Source organism: Mastomys coucha, unplaced genomic scaffold, assembly GCF_008632895.1.
Source record: "Mastomys coucha isolate ucsf_1 unplaced genomic scaffold, UCSF_Mcou_1 pScaffold6, whole genome shotgun sequence".
In the NCBI taxonomy this organism is placed as follows: Eukaryota; Metazoa; Chordata; class Mammalia; order Rodentia; family Muridae; genus Mastomys; species Mastomys coucha.
The window spans coordinates 85,662,628-85,669,428 of NW_022196912.1; the positions used below are offsets into that span (position 1 = coordinate 85,662,628).

The window sequence follows — 6,801 nt, forward strand, 5'->3', positions numbered from 1 at the left end:
TTTATAAGCCTAGAACTTTTAATGCAAAATATTCCGATGTGTTAATATTCACAGCTAATATAAATTTGTTTAAAAACCCTGACAAGGGAGGTCAAACTAAAAAATACTTTAGTCTATGGATGCAGTACGCCTGGACAACAATGCTTAATGCCTGATAGTAAATTGTTCAAGCCAGTAAATTTGTTATCTAAATAAAACTCAAGGACCACCCATGTTTGTGCAAATCATGTGCAACTTTTCATCTTGGTGCTTGTCACTTCTGTCTGAAAGTCCTCAGCTCCTTGACAGCATCCATCTCTAAGGTCTTGGTATGCATACATCTCTAGTCTTTCTTCCTTCATTTCTCATCATTTCACTTTTGCAGCTTTCTCTTCAGACTTTGTACCCAGGCTGGGCAAGGCTCCTGTTGGATACGTCTCTTACAGCAATCTTAAAGTTCAGTACATGTTTGCAGTTGCTTTTTTTTTTCTCCAGTAAAGATAAAAGAAAATAGCTTTTTCTGACACACTGATGCAGATATACTTGGGATGAGTTTAGCATCTTAAAGTTGCCAAGTTCCAAACAATTGTCGAGCCCTGCAAGCTAACGAGTCAAAGTCTGTGGCACCTTGCCATGACGAGCTAATGAGCAGCACCTTACCTTAAAATTTTACAAAGAAAGCACTTGGCAGACATGGTGACCACTTCGTCATGCCCTTCTAAAACAAAGCTATCATAAGTTATATTTAGCCCCACAGAAATGTGCCCCCCTTTCAAGCCTGAATGGTGAAAGAGAAATTTTCTGCCAGTTCTTGTCTGTAAGAAACTGTGTTGATTTAGACTTTTTTTTTAGATTTGTTTATTTATTACATGTAAGTACATTGTATCTGTCTTTAAACACCCTAGAAGTGGGCATCAGATCTCATTAGAGATGGTGTGAGCCACCATGTGGTTGCTAGGATTTGAACTCAGGACCTTTGGAAGAGCATCCAAGTGCTCTCCAACCCTGATTTCGACATTAAAAAAAAAAAAAAAAATGAAGTCCTAGGCTGAAGATGTGGTTCTGTAGGTAAGAGTACTTGGTGTTTAGGTGCAACCTGAGTTCAGATTCCTAGCACCCACTTTAAAAAACTAGGTGTGGCCTCATACGCCTGTAATCCCAACACTGGGGTTAGGGAAGGGCAGAAATTTCATATAAATCAATGGATTATACCAGTTAGCCAATTCTGTGAGAAACCCTGTCTCAAGGAAATGTGGTGGAGCATGATAGAGGAAAAACTTAACATCCTCCTCTGGCCTTCATAAGCACTGGTATACACTTGTGCATCCCCATGTACTAACGCATACACACAGGAGGTGGGGGGAAGAAGAGGGAGAGAGAGAGCGACCTTGTTAAAGGTCATACTCATGGTTTACATTCAAGGTCATACTCATGGTTTACATTCAAATGTCATGAGCTTTGGAGGGGCAGAGTTTGAGCAGTGATTGGCCTCAATCCGGAAGCCAGTGTGGTAGAAGAACAACCAGAGCCAGCGCTAAAACTAAGAAAGAATGGCCACTATCATGTTCCTTTTTGGAAGTGAAGATGGGTGGTCAAGACCTAGGAAACACTACAAGTAAATTTTGTCAAGTCTTGTCCATTAAGCCTAACTTTACATTGCAAAAGCATGTTAAAATATCCTATTGTTAAGCCTGTAGGCCAGGCTAAGTTCTCGCAAAAGGAAAGGAAATATGGAAACAATTCCCCTGAATCCCTCAGGTTTAGGGCTTAACCAGATGAGAAATCCACCAGCTTTGGGAAGGCCTGCTTCTGGATGAGACTGGTGCTCATCACAGGAAAGCGTTGAATCTCCTTCTCATCAGGACCCCCTAGAAATACTGAGAGCATTTTCTTGGAAGAAGCTCTCTCTCGTACTCACAAGTACGGGGTACCTATCCCCCAAACCCAGCACTCAGAAACTGAGGCAGGAAGGTCCTGACTTAAGAGGTCAGCCTGAGCTATCGACATAGCAAGATCCTGTCTCTAAAAACTTACTTTAATATCATCATTACTAAAGCCTGTTTCATAACGTAGGCAGACAAAACCTGGGTCATAATAGACCTTAATTAACATTGTTTAGAACATTGAGTTGTAACTGTGATTTTTTTATCATTTTCTATTCAATAGAATTGATTGTCCAATCATAAAAATTTCCTTTTGAACCAGACTCTGTATAGATGTAATTGCTTCTTTTCATCTACAAATGTGTTTAAGTTGCTAATGGAAACTGATGTAGAATATAATTTATCTATCCTTATTTTGGTGTTTATTCTGTTTAAGAGTTACTACCAACTGTAATGTTAATGAAATTGATTTTCTTTTCTTGATTATCTCTATCTTTCTCTCAACAGCTTTTCATCCATGAACATTTATTTTCATCCATTTACTTTCCCATGAACATTCTTCCAGCTGGAAACTTACCAAATTTTATCAGGTAAGATATATCAAATGTGAAACTATAAATTTAATTTTAAAAAATAATCACAAGTTTGTAAAGTCCAAAGACAATATCAGCCATGGAGAGAGAAATCTAGATAGAACACTGAAAAAAGTCAAGCCAGACCTCTAACCACATACAATTCATGGTTCATTTTTTTCTAGAAATATGGTTTTTAGGCACCAGGAGCATGGGTCAGTTGCTGAAATATTTGCCACACAGTCATGAGAACTTGAGCTCAGATCCCCAGCTGCCATGTAAAATCCTGGCATGGCATCATGCTTCTCCAACCCCAGCACTGAGTGGCATGGGGACAGTCAGATCCCTGGAGCTCATTGGCCAAGCCAGGTTCAATGAAGCCCCACCCCGAAAAATAAGGTGATGAGCAACCAAGGAAGATACCAGATACCAATCCCCAACCTCTACACAAACACACATACACACAAAGATAGAAAGAGAGAGAGAGAGAGAGAGAGAGAGAGAGGAAGGAAGGAAGGAATATGGGTCCCAATTCAACATGCTAAACACTCCCTGAGAGCTTGTGAGAGGAAAGCATCTTGGGCTCTCTGTTGTGTTAGCATTATTTTTCAGGTAATTTTGATGCACATCTAGTTTTCAGAGCTAATTTTACATAGGCTTCACGAACCACAGAGCAGAGTTTCTCTCTCTCCCCTCTGACTGATGGAATGCACTGGTCCAGATGTCTCTCTTGCATTTCTTCTCTCCATTGTCTTTCCTACCTTCAAGTCAAAGTTTGCATCATCAAATCATACTTCGTTCCAAACACTCGGCCTTCATGAAACTTAAGTGTTATCTGAAACTCTACCCAAACTCGGATTTCAATGAAGCTGTCATTATTTGTTAAGAGAAGGAAAGTAGTCACAGATGGCAGACCAACAACTGGTACCAAACTTCTAAACCTGATGTCATAGGTCATTCTTTCATATTATATTATATTATATTATATTATATTATATTATATATACATATTGCTGGATTATTCTGAAGTTATATGCAAAGAATCGTGTTGTTCAAATATGATTTTGTTGTCTCATAATACTTAGAATGTATTAGAGTGTTCTAAAATAGCCAAAACTACCAACTCTGGCAGCCAGTGTAGACAGCTGCCAGCAGCCAAACTACGACCAAGCATAGTGTGTCCCTGAGGATGGCTGTGAAGTGTCTGTTCTCCTTAAGATATATAAATAAACTTGTATCATCAAATCACACTTCATTCCAAATACTCAGCCTTTATGAAGTTTAAGTGTTATCTGAAACTCTATCAAAACTGGGATTTCACTGAAGCTTCAACTGATGTCTGATTTAAATTCATTATTCATTTTGAGAAGGAAAGTAGTCACACACACACACACAGGAGACAAGGCCATCTCTCTAAAATGATGGCTAAGTGCTGGGCAGGGGTCTTGACTTGAGGTGAACTCTCCTTCATTAATACATGAATGAGGGGCTGGAGAACCAGATCAGAGATCAACATGCTTGCTGTATAAGCATGAGGACTGGAGTTCAGATGCTTACCAGCCATACAAATGCTAGGCATAGAAGCATGGCAGATACCAGGGTCAATGATACACCAGCCCTATCTGGGCCGTGGTGGAGCACGCCTTTAATCCCAGCACTTGGGAGGCAGAGGCAGGCAGATCTCTGAGTTCAAAGCCAGCCTGGTCTACAGAGTGAGTTCCAGGACAGCCAGGGTTATACAGAGAAACCCTGTCTCGAAAAACAACAACAACAACAATAATAATGATAATATTGATAAAGAAAGACACCCAACATTAACCTCTGACCTCCACGTATGCATGCATGGGTGAGTACACATGTGCACACATGGACACACGGGCACATACACATATATATATACACATGCATACAAACCACATGTTTTCTCCTTATCATGAATATGTCCTTCACAAGCTGTCATTAGATTCTCTAAGGCTGTTTCCTCGTTACAAAATGTCAAGAACAGGACCCATGTTCTAGGACTGTCTTGAGAAATGTCAGGGTGACAAGGGGCACTTAAAATAGTAACAGCCTTAGTGAACACTAGCCACGGCTGCATCGGTTATTTTTCTCATGCATACGATGAAACAGGACAGAAATAACTTAAGCGAGCCAGGACCACTTAGGCCCAGACTTTCCAAGGGTAGAATAGATTGTGGCAGAAAAGCTGTAGTGACTGGCATGGCTCAATTGTGGCAGAGAGAGCTTATTGTGCCATCTGTTTACATCTTGGTGGGCCACAGGAAGAAGGTACTAAAATTCAGGCCAGGCTATATGCTCACAACCAACTCCCAGTGACCCATCTCTGCCAGGACCTCTCAATACAGTACTCCTAGCTAGGGCCCAAGTATTCACACACATACAAGGCTAGAGGGAATGTTTCTGATCTAAACCAAAAGAATGATTTAAGGTCACTTCAGTAATAGAATCATGTACCTTAAAATTTAACAAAGATCTTGTGGGAAGCACATGCAGGAAGGGTTAAATGGCTCCCTTGGATGATTCATCTATACACGTCTCCCTTACTACCACTGCTTCACTATCTTGTTGCTACTCCCTAGTTCCCAGCTACTCTAGATTCTTGGTCTCTCCTGGCCCTTGCTTACAGCATAGCCATTATGCAAAGACCATCTTAATATTAGGAGGGCATGAAGTAGCAACTTGGAGCAAAATCCAAAAGGCCATCTGGATGACTAATGCAGGCATCAGAAGATCAAAGGACCGGAAGAGGACCTTGGAGGATGCTCTGTCCCCCTAGTCTCCTAGATTATGCTCCCAAGGCATGTTTTCATCCTAAATAGATTATCCCAGAGATGGCTTTGGTGAGAGGGGCCCTGCAGAGATGGAAAAGGAGATTATGAAGAGAGGTAGGTAAAACACTAGGATTAAATAGATGCCCCATAACAAGAGTTTTCAGAATCTGAATTAGTGGCATATAAAAATGAGAAACATCTGCAGCTGGTATTTATTTTGCTGGACAGAAATGCAGTTTTGAAGTGCCCTGTTGAAACATTTATTTTATAAAGACTTATTAAAAACAAATGCCCACGGTGGTTGAAAAGAAACTGTACAAACCCAGGATGCCAAGGCCTTTAAAGGAACAGTTTCAAAGAGCTTCTACTCCCCATCAATGGAGCTTAATGCTATCTCCTCAAACTAGCCCTTTTGTTCCATTTTAATGGAACAGCTTACAGACCTGTCTGCAATTTCACAGACAATTCTCGGAGAGAGAGAAGACTAATTTTGTTCATATTCTTCAGTTATATGATTCTTTTATGGTCAACCCACCTACCCACCCACACATAACACAAAAGCATCTAAGCGAAGGGGATGGTATAGACGTTAGCCCCAAGTCTTATTGTGGAGGAGATCAGCTCCCTTTTTCTTTCTGGGAAAGATTCAGCTGTTCTTGCCTGTGCTGTGGCTTGGGTTCCAGCCCAGACAGACAGAGGAGATAGCAATTGTGAGTCATTTAAACCTCAGAACAGTGTCCGTGTGAGGTAGTATTCTGAGGAGGCCCCTGAGCTATAATGCCAGCATCCTGCTGAGCCTCCATCATTCCAGCCAGTCAGACAAAGGAGACTGAGGGAAGGGGAGAGAGGAGGAAAGAAAGGTGACCAAGGACCAAGGAAATATGCTATGGTCAATTAGACAGCCCAGGAATGCATTCCTCCCTTAGCAACTTACTCCCCTTCTCTAGTAGCTTCTAGGAAAGTAAATAGCAGCAAAACCTGATGTGAAGCCATCAAAAGGAATGTGAGATTAGTATGAGGAACGGCTGTACAATTCTGCCGGGGGACTGAATCCCCAAGGGGGGTGCTAGACCGAGCAGACCCGCCTCATGCCAGCCTTTTGTGCTCAAGTAAAAAGAATGAAGCCGATTCCAGTGTCTGTAGACCATGCACACGTTACTAAGTGCCAACTACCGAGTACCTTTACCTCAAAGGAGGCAAGAAGGAGGCAAAGGGACACCGGGCAAGACCAGACTACGCTAAGCCGCTAAGCCGCACCAGAGCCAGGCACATGCATCAGAACACGGGCCGGGTGTCTCTCACCGAGTCTTTGTCATAGTCGGCCTACTTTTTAAAATGTTGGACATTAAAGCATGTCTTTCAGCTCGCAGGTGGCAGGTTGACTCATTAGCCACCCTGTGTGAATTAATGCTTTTTTCACAAAGAGCCACACTTTTGAACAGGGCCTATGAGCCAGGTGTAGTGGGCACATGCCTATACGCCTGTAGTACCAGCACTCTGGAGTCAGAGATCATGAGTTCACAACTTGATATGCCTTTGCTTTTAAAAGAAAGAAGAGGAGAGGAGGGGAAAGGA

The 6,801-nt window shown here is 41.8% G+C and overlaps 1 protein-coding gene across 3 annotated transcripts in view; it reads left to right on the plus strand.

Moving 5' to 3' along the window:
* Frmd6 (FERM domain containing 6) overlaps window positions 1–6,801 on the plus strand; it is a 242,514-nt gene that overhangs the window by 77,140 nt on the left and 158,573 nt on the right. For all 3 annotated transcript variants that reach the window (XM_031357087.1, XM_031357086.1, XM_031357084.1), the window contains exon 2: window positions 2,370–2,452. The gene's annotated coding sequence lies outside the window, so the exon portion shown is untranslated. The remainder of the gene's footprint in view (window positions 1–2,369; window positions 2,453–6,801) is intronic.